Below are 22,522 nucleotides of genomic sequence, written 5' to 3'. Positions count from 1 at the left end.
CCAAACAAGCTGAATGTAGTTCAAGTTGATTCGGCCGCAAACGTATACGCTTTAACTTGGACTTTGCCAGCTTTATGCGGGCGATAAATGCGATTTTTACGCCCCAGCCGCCGAAAGCGCACCAGAAAGCGCGAACTCCACCACCAGCGCTCAAAGAAGCACATGAATATTCCTGACGGGGCCGCTTCCGGAAACAATACTAAAGAATTGCCGTTCTTATCAACCATCATTTACCACGTTTCAACCTTAGTATTGCGGTCACGAACATTCAGAGCATTACCCCAGCACGCGAACTACTTGAAATCTTCCTCACTGATATTAATGTTGGCGTTGTGCTACTAATTGAAAACTGGCTCGAGTATATCATAGAAGAACAAATATTCTACCCTTGTCTGAAGATCACAATCCATGGTGTTTTCTGAAGATCACAATACACGGTGTAGAGACCGTTATGTTTTGAACCCTGCTATAGAAACATCAGTGCGGACTGAGCAGGGTGGACATTATGTGGTAAAGCGCAGTGATTAAGCAATCAAATAACTAAAAATTGACTAATCAACTTTCTTACGTCCAATTTTAAGGGCCAACATTTTAATAAGAAAATGAAGGCTGTCAACGCAAACATCGAATCCAGTTTTAAATTTTTCCTTGTCAGCAAAGCAGTTCGACATATATAACGTTCCAAAATACGAATTTTTTCAGCCCGTAAAGCGCAATGCACATTCCTAAATTAACCTGCCTGGGCGTGGTATTGTCACTGAAATCACGTTCGCTGCTTCTACGGCATAAAATAGACATACGGGTTCGATATTTTCTGTATTAGAGATGCAGTCGACACGATTTTTAAAATGTGCACTGCGGGACGCCAGCTTTACGAGCTAAATAATGCACAACTTTTTATTCTAAAATATTTCGAACTGTTTTTTTCCAATAAAGAAAATTCAAACACTGCAATCAGATTTTATGTTGACGGCTTTCGTTTCCTTAGTGTGATGTTGGCCCCTAAAATCAAAATTAGAAACGTTCATTAGTTAATTTTATTTCATTGCTTAATCCCTAGCTTTATCACGTACATAATGTCCGCCTTGCTGTACAACCCACCCGCACAGATCGCACTGAAGTATCTCTCACAGGGTTTAGAATGACAAAATGTAAACAATAAAAAAAGCGCCCGGTATAAAAATTAGAAGGGTGTACTTAGGTCTCCTTGCGTGCAGAAATGCGACAGCATTGATGTTTTCAGGCCTCGTTTCATTATGAGCTCGTTATGCGTTTCGTTGGTTTTGCGACACGTACGTGTTCTTTTCGCTTTACTTTTTCATCAGTGTTTTCAATATTTTTACTTTCTGTTCTTCCTTAATTTTTCATTCTATATATAATTTTCTTAAGTTTACTTTATTTCTGTTCGGTGGTCTTTTTTTCTCGATCAGTACTTTCCTTTGTTTATTTCATTTTTTACTTTCGTACTTAACTTATCAGGTGATTTTTTTCCTTCCCTCAACGCCGTCCAGCGTACTTACGCTTGACGAGGAGAATTACGGCGGCGCAAAAAAAAAAAAAAGAATAAAAAAAGTCGGTGTAGCGCAATGGTTTCCATCCCCGCGGCTGGGTACCGGGAGGTTAGTAGTTCGAGTCTTGGTGTGGACAGAATTATTTTTTTTAATGAAAGACTGCAGAATGTGAACACGCTCTGTCCTCAGGTCGTGGTGACACGCTCTGATGACGTCGCTTTTCAGCATCTTGAGGCAAGAATAGCTTTCGCCTTAATATACCGACCCAGCCGGAGACGCAAAAAATGAGCAATACGGCCATTAAGCCGATCCGAGACAGCTGCAATGGCAGCTAAAGCAATGGTGGACGCTCTATGAGAAGAAGCGACAGATGCTAAGAAAGGCGAATTCTTCTTTCCCTTTCCCTCCTAGGCTGATTTCTTGCGTTCAACTCGAACGCAAGCGATACATACACTCTTAATCTGGTTCCATATACTAAGTGGAACTTCAAAAAATGTTCCACTTATAAGCGGGACATTTTTAAAAGTTCCACTTATAACTAGAACTTACGTGGAACCAGATTAAGAATGTATACGTGCGACAGCAGTTGGAATAATCCTAGAAGATTACTTTATTCATTTTTGTTTGTTTCTTTTTTGTCTAATGAATGCTTTGGGGGAGGCCGGATTGACTGCGGCGAGAGGTATACGAATCGCCGGTAGGTGGCAACTCTGCTGGCTTTCCCACGGCTTCTTTAAATTCGACTCCAATATCGACTTTTCTTTCAGCTATTTCGGACGCATATCTAATGGATTGAGGCATTGTGAAAGAGACAGCAGGTGGGCTGGTTGGGCTGGTTGTGGGTGGAAGTTCTAGAGGGCACAGTTGTCTTGGCAGGTATAATCCTGGGTGTGGGGAGCGTGCAAATTCGAGTGACTGTCAGGAGAGGAGCTCGAGTAAACAAATACAGTGTCAATGATAATATTCCGCCATGGACAAGGAGATAGGTGAGATCACCAGACCAGAGGTGACAATTAAGGGTTTCGATGCATCTTCATTGTGTCCATGCCACCACCTGCATGCAACTTCGAGGCAATAAGTAACCACCGATTGTGTTATCCAAAGGTATATCTGGTTGCGCTTAGACAGACATGTATATTGGTCCACGGACAGAGCCATGATTTGTGGCGTGTTGCCTTTAGATCTAGTTTTAAAACTCCACGTAAAGGCATCAACAGCGTCTAATGATATCGCTGCTAGCATATTGTATATTAGGTGTCCTTGTGATATTTTATTCGCTAGAAAAAACTGATTAGAACACAGTGATTAAGGTATACCGGTGATGGCCAAGAAGCGAGACGCTTATCAGCTACTGCGAGTAATTGCACCATTTTACTGCTTTCTATATATAGTTTCTGCAGTGTTCCTACCCAGTGATCGCAAATAATGGAAGAAATAATGGCGTATAAATTGACAGACGATCAGCGCGATGCAAACGGCACAGTATGCGTTAATGTTCCACGCGGATGGCGCTGCAGTTGCGGGTGACTTGACAGAAGGTAAAAATTGGATAAATTCGAAGGAAAAGAAACAGAGTGTGGAATTACACCGAAAGGGGAAAATTCAGATCAGGAAGGAAGATTTCTTTGATAACTCAAGAGGAAGTGCCCTACTTTTTGAAGCTAGATCAGGGTGCCTTAGAACACGCAGCTACAAAAAGAAATTTAACAATGAAGATGACGCATGTGCTGTATGTGGAAACTCCAGTGAAACAATTGACCATATTATACTCGAATGTAATGGTATCCATCCGGAAGTTGGTGCAGGCGCAATCACTGTTCCTGAAGCTCTGGGGTTTAGAGATAACAGTGGCCGGGTGAATAAACCGGCGGTGGAAACTAGCAAAAAACGACTGGGAGATTGGTGGCTTAAAAGCAGAGAAGTGACGTAATGTTAGTAATGTAGGAACAAAATTTAATAAATAGAATGATGGTTTAGTTAACTATTCTAAATCAATAATTAAGATATATGGAGAAAAATGAGCATGATAGCTACTGCTACCACCCCGTTTCAAAGGGGACGCTCCTATATTCCATCCATACATCCATCCACTTGTTCGTTCCATCTAGCTCTTTCTGACCGCAGAGAGAGTCGGAAGTCTTGTAGCAGTGCTGCCATCGCCACCTGCGCCCCCGACAAAGTAGACGAAGTTTGCCATCCGAGCTTGGATGGATGACGATAGGTTGGTGGTTACTGTGACCTTGGGACGTAGCACTTAGGGGTGCCAAGTGCTCTTCCTATAGACAACGGCAAGAAGAGTACACTCAAAGCGTGTCAAAGAACAGTTCTGTCAAATAAACTAAACTAGACTAAACTAAACTAAAATAAACTAACCCCAAGGACTTTTGCCTTATAGCTCTTGAGCTATAAGGCAATATGGGAGAGACCTTTGCCCTGCAGTGGGTATAGTCAAGCTGGTGATGATGATGATGATTATGATCTTGAGCTGCCTTAAGTGTCTGCAAGAACTTTTATTTTTTGAATGCTGGTCGTCAAGTTATAGATAAAGGGTAAACTGGTAGTCCTTGAACTGGATAGAATGCGCACAGTGATTATACCACTTACATATCTTAAAAGAAATAAATGTAATCCTTTTCATGGGAGCGAAAACAAAAGAAAAACAAAACTTCATTATTCTCCACTGCTACTAGCTTGGTGCTGAGGATCCACTAAGTAATGTAAGAGGCCACAATCCCAGCTTATGACCCCAAAAAGACTCGGCATCGTAACCCATTGATTCAACCAAAATCCTATTGATTATTCTAAACGAAAGCCGCCCCAGATACCGCGCAAAACTGCTCAGTGGAATGCAAAGCTTCGAGTACACTTCTTTTTTTTTCTTTTTTTTTTGTCAAAACAGAAAAAAAAGAACGTCATCAGCGTAGGCCGAAATCTAATTTCACACTGTGCCAAAGAGAAACTTCGAATAGCAGCGCTGTTAATAATGCTGAGACAAAAGGGTTCAAGATATAGGTCAAAAAACAAAGGCGACAAGGGACACTCTTGACGAACAGATTATTTCAGTGGAATCGGCTTGATTAGATCTTGGTTAACAATTAGCCTTGTATAGGAATATTTATAACATAGCCTTTAAGTCGTTAAACAAAATATCACCAATATGTACACGCTGCAAAATCGCAAACAAGAGATCATATGACGGGCTTTGTGATACGATTTCGCGAGGTATTCTTAATTAGAGCTACTCAGCCATTCCCCTCTGGTACTGTCTCCAATCCCGAACGTGCAATGAATATGTGTTTGTATACGGCGGCCGCTAATACTACAGACCTGGTGCATTAACATTTAATTTATGGCTACTCGCTGCACACGGCCACAAAGAACCTTAACGAAATTTTATTCTCGTTACTACACAAAGAAATTGACCGATACCTTTCAACAGTCTTCAAGCGCTTAGTGTCTATGAGGTTTGATGTGAATATAGTATGCCCAGAATAAAAAGTTATAGGCAGAAAACCAACACTATAGGATGTTTGGAAAACTTCCAGCAAAACTGCTGCAAGGCTAGGCGAAAATTTTTGATAAAACTCGCTAGTAACACCATCCGGCCCAGGGGATTTCGAACCCTGCAGTTCAGAAATAGCAGATTTATTCTCGTTCAAAGTTACAGGTACATTCACTACAGCATGCTGCTCATCGTCAAGTTTAGGAAAAGCTATGAGCAAGCAACTCTAATCTTATCTCCCATTATGGCCCCCACAGCTCCCAAAGAGTCTCCGATAATAGTCAAAGAAAGAATAAAGAATTCTAGGTGCATCCCCGTAGGTGAAACCGCGAAATATTGAATTTCCAATATTTCCTTGACAAGAGCAGTCCCCCTTTCATCCCTCAGGGCCCGTCGAGATGACTGTTGGTCTAAAAAGCTATTGGATCCAGACCTTATTAAGGCCCCCTTATATCTCTCAGTTGTAAATTGTTGAAGGTCTTCGTTAACAGCATCGATTTCTTCTGCAAAGGCACCGGGGCCAATTCTCTCTAGCTGGCGTAACTCAATTAACGTACGCCCTAGCTCACGCAGGTGGTGCCTCTTCAGGAATGCGATCCTTTCTGACGCTTCATTAACCACATTCTTTGTATGTTACTTAAATAAGTCTCACTTTTGAAAAACGGAGAGATTAATGCGCGACCATGCATCTTTCAAGCAAGCAGGTACAGCGCGCTAAAAGATTCCAGCAGACCGGAAACGGCTATTCAATTTGCACAGCTCCCATCGAGGGTGCTTCATGCACCGGCTGTACTTTCCTATCTGGACAGGCACCAAGCAGTGATCGCTGAAGAATGTAGGCCGCACCAAGTACCCAAAAACAATGCCTAACATCTGTAGTGAAATGTATATCCTTACAAGCCAAGCACTGGAGGAACAATGTAAACGAGTAAAATGCATATTGTCCCACGAATTATCTTGTCTATCATCCACAAGACTGTATTCAGACGCTCAATCAGTAACTAAAACAGCACTACGGCCGTAAAGCTTACTTAACACTGCTCGGTTGTCATCCCTGCAAATAGAATTGAAATCAAGCAAGAGTATAACATCACGATGTACGCAAATGGTCAACCAATGAATACTCAAAATTGCGCGGTCACAGCATATAAGTCGCCTTTCATCATCTATGCACTACGGCATCGCTGTAATATCCAGTGCATTGGCCGCCAGGATTAACATGCATCCACCAGATAAGCCTCTAAAGTGGCTAACGATAACATTTGTATTCTCGCAAAAATGGTTCGAAAGCTCCTTCCGAATCCTCTTCAGAGGACAGCTTGATTCCTGGATGGCTGTCATACTCATGCTCCATTTATTTAAAAATTAGGTGTCTATACTAATTTAAGGGTAGCTACCTGAAACGCTGCGACGCTCGCCATTTTCGGTTCCTGTTTTATTCAACGCCATCCCCTAGAATGAGGTGACCCGCCTGGAAATCGGCGGCCTGTGGGGCAGATAGCGCCCTTCTTTTTGAACTTACTCTACCCGCGACTGCCAAGTTCATGGAAGCCATGGTTCGAGATCGCCTCTCTGAACATCTGGAGGCGCGCAATACTTTCGCAGACACGATTTTCGGATTCTGACCTCGGAAGTCCGCACAGGACCTTCTGCTTCAACTCAGCCACGAGGTACTCACGCCTGTCGAGCATCCTCACAATGACAAGGCGGTTCTCGCCTTGGATTTGAAGGGTGCTTTCGACAGCGTGAAATACAGTGTCATCCTCGCTCACCTCAGCGAGACACAATGCGGACACAACAAGTTTAATTACGTAAAACAGTGCTTAAGGGACCGTGAAGCCTTTATCCGCATTCAGGACAAGGAGTACGGTCCTTATACTATGGGTACGCGGGGCACGCCACAAGGCGTGGTGCTGTCCCCACTACTGTTTAATTTGGCAATGCTTTATCTCCCTGCCCAACTAGGTGAGGTTCAAGGTATACAGCATGCGCTATATGCCGACGACATCACCATTTGGGCTACAGAGGGCAACATTGGTCAACTGGAGGACTGCCTGCAAACAGCGGCGGGCATAGTGGATCGCTATGTTACGTACTGTGGTCTCCAGTGCTCTCCTCAAAAATCAGAATTCGTGCATCTACGCCCCTCGCCGAGATGCAAGACACCAATACTTCTCTCTCTGGCTAGTGGACCCATACGCGAAGCCACAGAGATTAGAGTCCTCAGACTCTTTATTCACTAAAATCGTCGCGCTGACACAACACTAGCCAAGCTTCGCAAGGTTGGCGACCAAGTGGGCCGCATGGTCCGCCGCGTCTCCAACAAGCGTGGGGGCCCCAGAAGCAGGGATGCGATGCGACTCGCCCACGCTTTTGTGACGAGTCGATTTCTTTATTCAACTCCATACCTGCACTTGCGCAAGCATGATGAAGACATCCTGGAGGTTACTCTCCGCAAGATGATCAAGAGGGCGCTCGACCTCCCGATCTCTACCTCCAATACGAGGCTCCTTGCATTGGGGGTGGTGAACACCTATCGGGAGCAACGCGAGGCGCACCTCACTAATCAATACACGCGTCTTGCCCAGACCATGTCCAGTCGTCGCCTTTTGGACCGGCTACATATACAACACAACCATCACATTGAGGAAAGGGTACGAGTGCCAGAGCTATGAAGAGGCGCCCTCCGTGTTCGACCCCTTCCTACCAAAATGGACAGATAAGACCACAATGGACGGCGTCGGGCGCGGGCAAATGCCCTGCACCGCCATTATGGTTCTAAACACAATGTTTTCTATGTGGATGTTGCGGGCCCGCACCATTCCAGAGGAGGATGGTACACGGCTGCAGTCGTTCACGAGGAAAGACAGGTGGATGGCCTCACTTTTAAGGCCCCTAGCGCAACCCAAGCGGAGGAGGTAGCAATCGCCCTGGCTGCCTCCAAACCTCAATCTAAATTCATCCTATCCGACTCGCGAGGGGACTGTCGGAATTATGAGCTGGGCTGGATAACGCCTACAGCACAAAGAATACTATGTGTTCTGTGGTCACTATTTCAACTCCACAAACCGCGCATAATATATCCCCTTCCTTAAATTTTGGCCTATACGTTTTCGTTCGCAGGACCCCTATTCTAGCTTCGAATTGCAGTGAGCTGCCGCGTGAGTTGTTAAATAGATTTTCCCTCCTTATGTCCTGCTTTCGATTTCTATACACACACTCAGCGCCGATTTTTCTTACATTCTTGCCTGCCACCACTGTCTTTCTTTCTCTTTTATCTCCCTTTCCACGTTAGTATTTTGTTGTGTCCCGTCAGACGTCTGTATGTACTTAAACTTTAGCTTTCGGGTTCTGTTTGTCCACTTCGTATTTATGCTCTTCATGTATAAGTACTTGTATACCTCTCTTGCCCACCTTGTTTCTTCCATATCGGACAGTCTCTGATCACATTTTAGTTAGCAACTGCCTCTCTCGCCTTGACAATGACGATTCAGTTAGTGGAAACAGTCCTTTAAAGTGGCTGTAGCCATTTCCGCACCTAAAAAGACCAGCGCAATCCTGTATTTTTTTTTTCTTTGCTTATCAATATGACATTACATTACAATTACCTCCACCTTCGGTCACTCTTAAACTGCTTTTTTTTTTCATACTTGCACCAACTGAAGTAAACAGCACAAGAGACCTCTCTGCGGACGCGCACATACTTTCGTCTTCCCGCCAAAATTCCGCTATTGTCAACTATTCTTCCTCTTGACGGGCCATTACAAAGATAACAAAGTGACGCAAACAGAACACTGTCGAACACTAGTCCCTTGCATAACACTCGAGACACCCAATGCCCAATTGGCTCGGAGGGGCTGTCTCCTGCCTTTGAAGGCCACTGTTATTTATTAATTCGGTGGTGCCTGACGTGGGCCTGGGCAGCTTAAACTCGGTAATGCTCGCACCAAAGCATTTCTGCCTACTCAACACCCCTTGGCGACGAGAGTAACCAGGAACTGTGTCTTTACCTCTAGCTGATGACTATAATTTGGAGCTCCACCATACGCGATTTGCCCCCGTCGGCCCCTCGGATACTTTCGGAATGATCACGACCCCTGCACTCGTACCTACCCAACGGATATAGTTACCCGAGTACAGGTGACTCTTCTTGCGAATAATTTATACGCTGGCTTACAGCGCGTCATCTTTTCTTTCGAGACGTCCTACCAGGCGTACGTAGTAGTGGTGCATTTCAGTTACTGTAATTTCGGAAGGGATTAATTACTCTTGCTGCGATATTACTGACAACGGAATCTATTACATTATCAGACCAGTAAGTTAATCAATAACATTACATATTGCGAAAAAGTAATTAAAGTACAATAATTTCATTGCTGTAATTCACGCCGCAGCTGTGGTACAGTGGTTAGGGCTCTCGGCTGCTGTGCCCAAGGATGCGAGATCGAATCCCGGCCGCGCACAGCGCCGTAGTGGAGGGCTTCGGAAATTTCGGCCACCTGCGTTTTTTTAACGTGCACTGACATCGCACAGTACACGCGCGTCTTGCTTCCATCGAAAAGCGGCCGCCGCGGCCGGGATTCAATGGAGGCGAAAAGCAAGGCGCCCGTGTGCTGTGCGATTTCAGTGCACGTTAAAAAAAACGCAGATGGCCGAAATTTCCGAAGCCCTCCACTACGGCGCCTCTCATAGCCTAAGTCGCTTTGGGACGTTAAACCTCATAAACTAAACCAAATCATATATCTGTAATTAAATCACTACTACGTCTGAAAGAGAGTAAAGCTGCGTTCAGACCAACGTTACTAGAAGTTCTAGTAACGTTGGTTCAGACTACGTGCGCTAGGTACGGATCGTTCGTAATTATCGTAAGTGTAAGTGCAAAAAAACGCAGTGTATCTGTTCCGCCTGCTGTCGCAATGAGCGTAAGATGCTCAACGTCTGCAGCCAGCGTGGGGGTAAATGTCGGCGGACCTGCGACTTTTACTAGCACAGATGTGTCTGTTACTGCGCGACCAATACGCACAGCCGTTTCGGTTTTCGCTTTCCGGTCACGGAGCTTCCGGTCCTCCCAGATTTTGCTCTCAAACCAGCTAGCAGGCGACATCATCCAACGCTCCTACACAGCCGCACAGCTGCCGCAGTGTCTCGGCTCGCCGGTGTTATTGGTGTTGTGTCAGTGATTGTGTCTGCCCGCAGCTTGATCATGTGCAGTGCGGAATCTTCTTCGCCATGTAATGATCAGCCTCTCATAAAAGAATGGCAGAAGAGGTCTGTTCTCTACGACCAGTGGCTGAAATCGCACCGAGACAGGTGCAAAACGATGCTTGGCTGCAAATTGCCAGTGCGCTGAGTAAGTGCTTTTCGATTTTATTTTTATTTTTTTCGTGTGCGAACAAACTCGCAACAATTATATGTTTCCCCTAGTTTAGAAAAGAGGTTATGGCGGCGGAAGATGCCCGCTTCGTACCAGTGGATTCTTGAAGTCCATCGGCTTCGCTGACACCAAGTGAGGAAACAGTTGGCCTGCTGCGAAAGGCCGATGCGTGCCGAGGTTGCGGTCGGGCCGCAGAGCGGAGATGTTGCAAAGAAGCCCACCGTAAAAGAGAAAAGGAAAACAGCATCTTCCGAAGGGGGGACGAGTTAATGGGACGCGTTCCGCGGACGTTTCCGTGTATCTCGCGCGCCCTGTCTCATTGTTTGGAGTCAGTAATATGACCTTTTGAGTCATCACCCCGAAACATCTGCAAGGTAGCTCCGGGGCCCTGGTAAACTGAATATCGCAAGCAGGGACGCAGGCGGGCCGCACGCCGGAACTGCGTGCGAGCAGGTGTTGTCGAAAAAAAAAAAAAAGGATGCTGTCTTGCTCATTTGACCAAGTGTTGCGGGGCGGCGGCATCAGATGTTTACTAAGAGCGTATTGGGGAAGCGTGAGGTGAGGACGGAAGCTGGCGTGCAAGACCATGCACTGTCGGACCATGCGGACAGGCCAGCGCTATCGAAAATTTTAAGAGCCCTAATTCTTCTATTACGCATCCGTCTGCGTAGGTTGAGCGCACAGACGATGATAATCTAATTTTGAGCTTGAAGAGCCTCGACCTCCGCTAGCAGCCGCTTGGTAACCGACGCCATGTTGAGAAATGCGAGAACTAGTTGGCCCAGAGCGCTGATTGTCCGGTCATAAAGAACGTATCTTACCGAACGGCCCAGTGTGAACATACGCGGTCGCAAGCGACGTAAACGAGAGTTCCAGCAGCTATGCGCACTGCGATAAATACGACACTTACGACGGATGCGACTGTAGTCTGAACGCGGCTTAATAAAGACCCGATATCCCGTCGTGGCTCGTCCGCTTCAAAGGTGGCAACAGTAACGCAAGTCCCTATCGAGCTACCGAAGCGGCGAGTGGAACGACGGCACGCACTACAGATACTTCTGTGCCAGGGCCCTTGATCCCTTGAGTGCCTCTAGCCCGCCATATGTTCGTACGGCGTCACTAACGGGCCTTCATGTGTCGCCATGTTTTTCCTCTTCAAATATCAACACTGTGACGCAACCACTTTTCGTGCAGCGTTCCAGGTGGTGTAAACAATTCTGCTGCTAATTATTTGATGTGTATCTGGTTGGTTTGTAGGGTTTAAGTCCCGAAGTGACTCAGGCTATAGGAGACGTCAATTGGTATGGTATACCTGCTAGTCTAGTTAGCGGTATAGGGATTCGATATGTGTGCCTCCAATTGAATTCCCTAATCACCTCACTACGCCACGTGACCTAGCGGGGGGAAGAATGGCGTGGACACTGCCAGAGGAGCAGAAAGAGTAAAGCGGCTATCATGCAACCGGTCGCGGAGTGGCGCGCACCGCAGGAAGAAGTGGATCTGACATCGCTGCGCGTGCGAGCTTTAGTTTACATACACGTAGACAGCCCTAATTGTGACTCAATTTTAAGGTGAAAGCCTTTTGTATCGACTCGCCGGCATGTGTAGTAGTAAGGGTATGAACATTAGTTAACGATAATTAGTTATTTAGTCAATTATAATCTATTAATTATGCGAAGCTAATTACTTCATTTGTCAATTATAATTAGTTAATTAGTAAACATTTCCAATATTAAACGCTCGCACAGAGCATGCGCAGTGTCCTCGTGCGCAAGCCTCAACTGACACCTAGTAGCCACCACAACCGCGCACGCGCAATGACGTCGCAGTTGCGCAATGGGCTTTCGCCTCTGGGCACTTTATTTATTTATTTATTTATTTATTTATTTATTTATTTATTTATTTATTTATTTATTTATTTATTTATTTATTTATTTATTTATTTATTTATTTATTACAATACACACTACAATTCGGCGAGAAAAAAGGAATCATAATAGTAATAGTAATTATTAAACAATTTGACAGTCTAACAAATAAAAATAGGCAATAACACACAGCACAATTCGGCATGAACAAACGAAACAGATATAAAGTACTGAAAAGTTGAGCAGCCTATCCAAACAAATGACCTTCCAGTGCCTTGTTAAAATTACTGCATTGGAAAAGAAATTCTGGAAGCAAATTCCAATCAGAGATGGTCCGTGGGAAAAACCTGTACTTAAATGAATTTGTTCGGGCAAAGACAGGTTGCAGCATATGTTCCCTAGTGTGTCGTGTTCGTCTGGCAGTAGAAGGTTGGACAAAGTTAGGTAATGGAATATTAACTTCCTATGACAGAATCTTACGAAGAAACAAACAAACGAAGAAAACATGGTCAAAGTGTCCTCTGAATTTTTTATGACAAGTTTCAGAAATACGAAGTGCATAAAGATAGTCTGACGTATTCATTCGATTCCTGGTAATGGAATGGCGGACGTCGATACAGGCCCGTGGCTAAAATCACGTCTAACCTATGTCAGCATTTCGCCGGTACGCATACATGGCGTTCAGGCTTCGCGACTCTCGAGAGGGAGCTAAGAAGTGTCCGCCCATTCTAACGCAGCTGCATTCCCACAATGAAGCAGATCATCGTGTTGCATCAGGGTTGTGTGAGGCGAGCACCATTGTCACGCGCAACAGGTTTCCTGCAAGCGACGGCTGCAGGCGACACGACGTAAATCAGCAAAAGATACGCACATTCATGAACACCTTTTGCGTCACACTGAACTGTCACTTCGAACTGATCCTAATGTAGGAGAGCTATACCAAGCATTACGCTGCCTTCGGTCCCGCGCGAATATCTGAGGATCGAGCGCCAGAACAACAAACAACATGCGCTGGCCGTGCAAAACATCATACGAAACACTATGCTAGTTCTTATTTACATGCACGCACGGGAATAGGATGTTTCTCAATAAATCCTTCCTTTACATTCTACCTTACAGTCATGGCAAAAAGTATGCCATATCTACTAGAGGCCTACGCTGGTACAGTGGCGATGACCAGCAGGCCGGCGAGCCTGTCGAAGTGAAGACGCGCTGCGCCGCAATGCACCAGTGTGCAACCGGAAAACCGGAAGCGCGAATGATCCGCAACGATGTTCTGTGGGTATTTAGGAAAGGACTAGACAAGTAGCCGTCGTCTCACACGAGCGGAAAACATGTGAAGCCGGACTTCGGTACACGATGGAAAATCACATGTTTGCTTTGGAAAAGCCAGGAGTAAATCTGCAGCTGAAGGCTGCTGCCCAACGACTAGTGCAAAACAGTATATAACAGAAATACATGCTGATTTTTACTTACGCACGCAGCATCAGCGCAAACTGCATTCGTACGTGATAAAAATATTTGTTGGCACACTCGAAGTACACGCACATCGGACACCAATCGCCCCATTTCGGGCAGTGGACAGGCACGGGGGAAAAGCTATAGCCGTCGTGGACTTTAGACTTGTGCAGTAGTGTCAATTTGGATTAGCTCTGTTACGACGAAACAAACCGTCGTGCCCGTGATACTCAACCTATGCGAAAGCCTCGCGTGATACGTCGGATACGTCGAACATTGAAAACCGGCATGCCCGGGGGAAAGAATGTACCGAGTCCGTCCGATGACAGCTAACATTTCAGCATACACTGATTATTGGGTTTCACTCCTCACGCGTTGAATGATAAATCCTCGAAATTTGAGCGCATTCGGTGGAGTAGATAGTTTTAAAATAATTTTTATTATTAATATCGGAATCAGCTTTTTGGTCTGGCAACCATCGGCAGCTGACGTCACAAAGTCATTCCCATGTCGTCTGCTATTCGCAGTGTCGGCTGCACTATCGCATGCGCGCCGTGGATGGTGGTCACTGAGTTGTTTTTTTACCAAAAATGTTTTCACATATTCTCTTTACTTTGAGAAGCCTTCACTATAATATGCGACCTTGGTGATCCTCGGACTTGTTTTAGGCGTCGTCTAGAGATTGCCGAAGAGACCGAAATCGACAGGCTCTTGCTGTATAATTTAGGCATACAGGCGCATATTCTTGCGTTATGAGAGTTGTTTTAGCAACAAGCGCTCCCGCATATAAGCAGCCACTTGTCCAACGTTTCCTTCCACCGTGTACATGCGCCGCGAAAGTGGGGAAGGTTTAGCGTTATGTTCCTGATTAATGAGCTATTGCTGTCGCTCTTTTGGTCCAAAAGCAAACAGTAAATCTCAGACAAGCATACCTTGACATTAGAGGAGCCGACAAAACTTTTGAACGAAGCAGTACCTCTTGACTTGCTGTTATGTGCGCTTGTTAGCCATTTATGTTATGTGCGCGTTAGCTATTATTTTCGGCTGGTAAAGCATTTTTGCAAAGTTATGTTCAGTATGGCCGCGGCCAGCGCATGAAAGCATATGCCGCCGCCGCCGCTTCAGTCCCGTCATCGCAAAACCCAACGCGATGCGACTGCACTTCACTGCATGCCCGCACCGAACAAGAACCTCCCAGTCGCCGCCGTCTCCGTCTCGGCTCCCTGCCGCCGCGCACGCGACTGCGACCTACTGCTGGCCCGCACCTTGCGCGTTTCTAGTGCTTCTCCAGCAAACGACTCGTGAGTGCTTCAGTGTAAGCATACACCATTTAGTATTGACTGTGTGAATCCTAAACTCCAGCCGGAATGCACCGATTCGTGGATTACGACTGCGCCCCTAGCCAATTGTTTGTTTTAGAGCACTGCATGGGCTCGGGCTTACCCTAAAGCCCGCGCCCAACCCGCGGGCCGGGCCGGGTAGAGCACTTTATTGGCGAGCCCGGGCCGGGCGCGGGCGCGGGCCTGTGAAAAGATGGGCATGGGCCGGGCTCGGGCCTGCGAATGACCGGCTAGTTTAACCGAATACCCGCTGCTTTCCTTTTACGTAGTTAACAGGTGATGGCAGTCCCAGTTGAATATAGCTCTGCAGGAGACTGCACGACATTCAGCGTTGGAGTTCATCCGCGAGCGATTTTAAGAGACATCTGCAGTAATCGACCATTGAACATGTGATAGGCTATCAAATTTCATGAGCGCAACAAATAGTACCTACGAAGACAACACCATGACATACACAAATCTTCATATGTGTATACGTGCACAGAAGGCTTTAATTAGAACTGCGCCATAAGAATGCGCAGAGCACGAAACCTCTACGCTTACAAGTTACCACAGCTGAATAACTGCTCTTTGATCAGAGTATTCTTAGGTACTGCATGCTGCTTTGTTGTTGATCAGCCGCGATGTCTAAATACGTTTTATGAGAATTGGTACGTGTTCATGCTCATCGCGTGACACTGAGCTGCTTCATATTTAATATTTTCGCTGCAGGAGACCGCATTAACAGCTTAAATCAACGAGGTTGTGCTTTTTGAAAATTGTTGCTGACTCACAGATTAATTGAAGCCCATATCACAATAACGGAGTACTTACGCAACAACTATAGGCGCGTTGAAGTGAGGAATACATTATATTATTAGAATTTTTACCGGACCCCAACTGAGGCTGTGACTGGAATGTTAGATGCACTCGGTGCGCTTTTGCCCTTTGTAATTTCTTTATTTTTCAGTAAATTAATCAATAAAAACGAGGACTTCTGAGAGCCCTGCCCCCTTCCCCCCAAAAATACACACCGAAATCCACCGTGCAGACATCTATCTGACTGAAGAGCAGCTTCGCAGGCTTTTTTGATCACGTGATCAGTGACACATAGCGAACCGATTTTGAACTCAGAAGTTGTTTTGCATATTCTTTTAAAATTTGTAGCCAGCAGCACCAGAACTAAAACCATCTTATGATATCATTAAGTTCGGGAAATTCGCGTCCATGGAATCCAATCCCCTGTGCTTTCTTCGGACTCAGAAACATGATAACCAACGCCACCAGAACTAGGAATTAGAGTTTCAAGCCACGCTTTTAAAAGAGTGCATCTTTTTTGGAAATAGAAAATAACAAGAACATCTGCATCTGAAGCGCGTTTAACTCGTAAATTCGTTTTTCGGGCCTCGACCGGGCCTGCCAACTTGGTGGGCCGGGCCAGTCCGGGTTGGTCATAGTTTCCACGGGCTCGGGCCGGACCCGAGTTTGTATCGGTGAAGGCCGGGCCGATAACTACGGCCCGTGCAGTGCTTTAGTTTGTTTACATAGCTTTAGCAAATATGACAATGTATGCTGCTCGTTCGCACTGCATAAAATGCAAGCTGAGCTAGCAATACCAAAACTATCCGCTTCTTTTCGCACCGGGAGTACCTTTATTTCTTCACAAGCTACAACTGCGCTGCAAGAAGCGCCGTGGATGCTACTCCCCTGCCCCCTGTGCCGGGTATACACACAAGCGGCGCCGACAGCTGCCGGCTACTCTCGCTAGGCCGGGTCACATATCGACGCTTCCTGCTCAATGTGCACTCGCTTTGTGTACTGCCAGAACTACACTCGATGGCCACATGCTACCGCTGAAGTTTGTGAATGCGCGCTCCGTAATCATCGAAACTCGACTCAAGCCCATGCGTACTCGAGCTAGGCCTACTCGTCGCTGAACGGGCCGACAGTTCGGCGCCGACTAATATTTCTGGCCGAGGTCATTGCTGACAATAAGGGAGAACATATAATGTCTATATATAGCTTCTTGTTTTCCTTTTTCTAACACGATTAAGCTAGAGAAAAGCGCAGCTGTTCAAGCCGTTCACTAATCGGGTGTCAAGTTCTCGCTCGGCCTCCGATCCGACCAAACATATCGAACAACCGTCCGCTGATCAGTTTCATCGCCGTCGCGGGGCCGCAGAACTTCACACTACGACGATAGGCGACCGTTGGGCCTGCTGGCTTCATCGCCTTTGTAATATGCGTCAGATCAGTGCGTCGATAAGCTAAGGAACCTATAACCGTGCAAGGAACCTATAGACCGTGCCTTATGCTGAAGAAAGCATGCCTTACTCTTCGTGCGGTAACATCTTCATCAAAAACTTCTGCATGAGAGACGACCACTGTGTCAATCGTCCAAAAAAATAAAAGAGACGTGTCCTTTGCTATTGCAGCCCGCATTGCAGACGACGCACCACCATGTATACTCTGTGACGTCACTCCAGCATTTCAAAATGGCGGTCGCTCTTGGTGGGAGGAGCTTCCCAAATCCGATTTCTATCGCGTTTTTTTTTTTTTTTTTGTAATATGCACCGCGCGCTAAGCACTAAAACTTTGCGAGTAGAATCACGGACCTGTATATTATTCATATAAGTATAAAACAGCAAAATGTCAAACAACCCTGTCATCGCCCCTATAGCCTCAGAAATAGCTCTATACATTTGTAAGCCTTTCACGTTTGTCTTTTGTAGCGACCATCAATATTGATTCAGAAAGGCAGTTTCTGCAAGCTCGGGAAATTCGCCATTGGTACCGGGCTTTTTTTTCACTCCGACATGCGCAGTACAACTACAGTGGCTGTACAACTGACTAGCGCGATTTGTCATTCCCGCCATATGTTAAGCTAATGATGATGATGGCTTTTTCATTTGCATCGGGTGGGCACAGAAATGTACCCTAGCCGTTATTTGGAAGAAAGAGGAAGAGAAAAAAATTTGGAGGAGCCGACTGAGAATAACGATAGGCGAACTGAGAGGAAGAAAAGAGGGGAGGCGGATAAGGGTCATACTAGGTAAAACGGCCTCCAGCGGCTGTGACTGGACTAACCTGCCTTATTGAACTCTTGATGTTCATAGTAAAATGCGGCGTCTTAGCTAAATACATTCTGAATCGATTCGCTTTGGAGCGGTATTCATGAAGAAGTCGTCGTTGTTATCGTGGTAGCCAAATCAAAGCGCTGAAAGTGCGCGACTCCATTGCCATCTGTCGAGGGGGCCGAGAAATGAAAGTATTTCGAAGCCTATCAGGATGCAGCGGGAGCCGGCAGCTATTAACTCTATGCCGGCAGCAGCTACAATGAATGGCGCGCGGAAAATGAAACGGGAAAGCAAAGTATACAGTCTAGGTTCTCTTAAAAATTTTAACATCGTTGCTGTCTTTGCTCAAATCGCGAAATTCAGCCACCGAGAGGTGAGCGTTGACATCCATTTGAGTTCTAGCTGAAGTCAACCGCTAATCTGGAGTCTATTTAAAAAGTTGCCCTAAACCAGTTTGAAGAGTTGCGCCTTAATTATCACCCAGGCTAGTAAACAGGGTAAAATGAGAGGAAGATGGCCTCAGACGAAAACAAGTCATCTCGTCGAAACACTAGCTTGGCTTGGGAGCTGAGGCTTCATTTCAACCCTTGCGCATTTCTTTCATACGGCTGTAAATGTTGCTCTTGAACTTGGCCACTTTCTCTCCTTTATTAATCCCCTGAAGATATAGGACGATTCAGTACAGTCGTCGGTATAGTGCTCTACAATATTTCGTCGGATCGAACTGCAATGTAGTTAACTGTGTGTTGAAGTCTGGCCATATATAAATAATGAACTGTCGTTCGGCCGAAATAGCTCAGTTGGGAGAGCGTTAGACTGAAGATCTAAAGGTCCCTGGTTCGATCCCGGGTTTCGGCATTTAATACAAACGTTTTCTTTTTATTTTAACACTCACAAAAGGACTATCAGAGCACGGGTTGGTCATATGACCGCTCTAACAAACTCGCGCGTCGGCATCCCAGATCTGTGAAGCCTTTTCTATTCTCATTTTTTTCAACAGGAAATTGCCGGTTGTACATTTATCTGTACTGCCACCACGTTCTGATAGTACCATAGCACTCATCGTTTATATCATTATTAAACTCTATATACTGACTACTAAAGTCCCTTGCTGTGCTTAGTGTACTGAAATACTGAAAAGAGCGTCCCGTGCTAGCAGACACCGGATCGTTTCAGCAGTGACTACTCCGAGTGGCATTAGACAACGCAACATGAAGCATGAGTGAAGACTCCTACAGCTATATTAAGATTCGCTCGATGAACAAAATCGTGTTTCTTTAGTATCAACGATTAAGTGATGTTTCGACCACTGTTCTAGCGGCAATATTGTTCTGGCGAGCAAAGTCATGCGCGGACAGACAACATATATGCTAACAAGGAATGCAAATACAATTTCTTTTGTATCGCCTCGATTTTAAGGCGAAATATTTGTTAGCCTCTTCAGGTCAGTATTACTGACTGTGCTAATTATATTTGATCTCAGATGCAGAGCGAGGAGATGCTGCTGTCCACTTCGCACGTGTGGAACTCGATCAGTTCTTCTCCTACTTCGTATACCGGCTGCTACTCTTCACACACATGCCAAATTTTATTGGTACCGGTACATATCTCCACAAATATACAGCAAATTGCCTGACACAATGCCACACAGCCTTCCAGTCCCTGACTATATCCATTCCTTCCACAGCTGCCATCTGACTCGCCTCCTGCGACATCCAAATGCCCTTTAACATTCGTATCGTCTAGACCCGGCTGTGGTGCCCTTCAGGTTCGAAGACAACCATGTAGGATTCGCATGCTAGAACCGGTGCTTCAGCTGCGTCTCCTTGCCGTTCGCAGACAAATTGCTCGGAACTAAACCACTGCAAACTGTGTCTGACCCTGCTAAATCGAACTTCCACTCTGTATACTAGGTTCAAGCCTGTATGAGTTTAATCTGGCTTAGGAACACATACAGCATAACCAAGCATGGCAAAGCTTTCACTTGCATAACCGGGTTTAACCGAGCTCAGCCACAACCATTTTTATTTTCTCGGTCTTGAGACAATTTACGTAGGGTATGGTTATAATATTTCAATTGGTCAAATTTAAAGTTCATCATTGTGTTCACCATATACTCAAATTAGGTTGCACATCGATTACGGTCCAAGTCGGCCGAGATCAAATTTCGGAGCAGGCTGTGCCAATTTTCGAGGTGCACCGGGCCAGATTTGTAGGTCACAGTTATATTCGCCGTATGCTTGTTAACAGGAGCATAATGGAGAGGAAATGATGTTAATAGACCAAGCATATTACCGCTTTGCTGGAGGCGAGGGTACCGCACTATCTGCAGTCACCAGCCATTTTCTAGTGTGTTCATATGATCAACATGGTCTCTCCACTGGTGCTAGAAAAGTGATAGCTCGCTGTAAAGACGAATGTCTCTTTGTTCGACTTACCAGCCTTATTCAGGCACTTTGAGAAAACTACTACACTGCAAGGAAACTCCATATCTTGCTCTGAGTGAGATTTACCTCTTATTGAAACCAGAAAAATGATGCATAATAAGAGCCAAATATTTCCTCATCCAATTCATAAAACTCGAACCAATTTAGATATATAAAACTGCAGCATATGTTTTTTTAAGTGCTGAAAATTTTGTTGAACTACGTAGATTCCGCACTGTGATTCTTTTTGATTGATCAACATTGACCGTAGATGAGAAACACTGCTTTTTACATTCTTGGGTTTAAAAAAAAGTCAACCTTGTATATAACCAGCCCCCCCCCCCCCCCCCTCTTCGTAATTGAGAGATGTAAGCATGAAATGGCTTTATTACAGGCGTAGCGCATTTGCACGTGTTGACGGGGAGGTCCCTTAGACGGACGGAGATGAATGCTGGCCGATTCACCGGTGTACTGAGGCGGGCCGAAACTCAGAAACGTCGTTGGAAACACGTATTCCATGCACACACCCTTCAGGCCTGGTTGTGCATTCGTGCTTATGGCGGCGTCATGAACGCGCAGTGCTAATCTGCTGTGCGCAGTGACAGCAGCCATGACTTAAAAGCGCACCGCGCTTATTGGCGTCCCATTTCTGCTTCAGAACGTGACTCCTATGAAGAAGAGTTTGAGGACTCCACCAAGAAGTGGATAGTTTTGCGCCTTTTCAACTTTGCATTATGAAACAGCGCAGCATGGAGACTTCTAAGGCACATGCGCTAATTCCTGCAGTAGTTTGAGGTGTACACCATGCAGGGAGTGAGTATGTGGGACCATGGCACCATACTTAGGGACGGTGGGGAAGCCGTTGTGCAAAACTCGCCTCGTTAAATTTTGCTCACTACGCGGATTTTCACGTTTCAGTGCTCAGATGTTGGCTCTTGGTTTTGGCTACACGTCACCACAAGGCCGTTGACAACGGGAGCTAAAAGCTTATCATGCTTAAAAATTCTGCCCAGCAAAATCATTTGGAGGTGTAGGCCTAGACTGCCTCCGGGCATTTTTCTTTAGCTCTATGGAGAAGTGGAGTCGCTCTTGCGGCCGAAATAATGCCTTGTTCAGGATGGCTACCGTTTCTCGCTAACAGAGCACTCGATATGCACAAATAAGTGCCACCAACCTTTCGCGGAGCCCCACGGTCTTGGTGGCGCGAGACACTCTGTGGGATGAGGCTGCGAAGAATGTGATAAAACCAGTCGTAAACCAACACGCTTACGCAGCTGGCAGGCGCAGAGTAACTGGTGCAAAATAAAAAAAAGAAAGAGCGAAGGATATGCACTCTGGGAAAGAACGACAAACATTCCTGAGAGCAAAACGTAAAAAATGATTGAGCATCTGCCAGTAGCCACAGTGTCTTGGCCAATTCCCCTCCCACGGGACACCACTTGTGACCGATCGGTGCTTAATAGCAAACATGCGAGTTTCAAGCGCAAAGAAACGATCTATTCGGGCCTCACGCTCTCGCGTCAGTGTTGATCAGAATAAGTATCCGAATCAATAACAGACACTCCGCATTCTCGCCGTGCAAAGATTCTTTTAGCACGCTTCAAGAGGATGGTAGAACGACGGCGAATACTTTACTGGAGTTTGCAGGCAAGTACGAAACACCATTCTACCTTCACAACGAGGCATTTTATCTAGCACCCACAGTAGTAAGAAAGTAAGAAGGCTGCAGGTACGACTAGCCCTTATCGAAGGGCTCCGCCACGAAAAGAAAGCAAACTTCACCGAGCTCGCATCTAGTAACATGGCGACCAGGTCAAACAGCAGCAGGTCGACGCAATAGGAGGAATCGAGAGCACAGATAGCACAAACCGTCAACACCGAAATATTGGCGTACAAACACACGTCCGAAAAGCGCGCCAGGTTTCACTTCAACGGCTTGGCTTACCGTGGTTTGGCTGCGTTACTGCGCGCCAAAATTGAACCTAGT

At 45.8% G+C, this 22,522-nt stretch overlaps 1 non-coding gene across 1 annotated transcript; it reads left to right on the top strand.

Annotated features, from left to right (window-relative positions):
• Positions 1-18,894: 18,894 nt before the first annotated feature.
• On the top strand, positions 18,895-18,967 carry TRNAF-GAA (transfer RNA phenylalanine (anticodon GAA)). The gene has a single exon. It is a non-coding gene; the product is annotated as a tRNA-Phe (tRNA).
• The last annotated feature ends 3,555 nt before the right edge of the window (positions 18,968-22,522 follow it).

Source organism: Amblyomma maculatum, chromosome 10 (genome assembly GCF_055883805.1).
Source record: "Amblyomma maculatum isolate TAMU_Amacu chromosome 10, ASM5588380v1, whole genome shotgun sequence".
Lineage (NCBI taxonomy): Eukaryota > Metazoa > Arthropoda > Arachnida > Ixodida > Ixodidae > Amblyomma > Amblyomma maculatum.
This window is presented reverse-complemented; position numbering and strand designations above follow the sequence as displayed.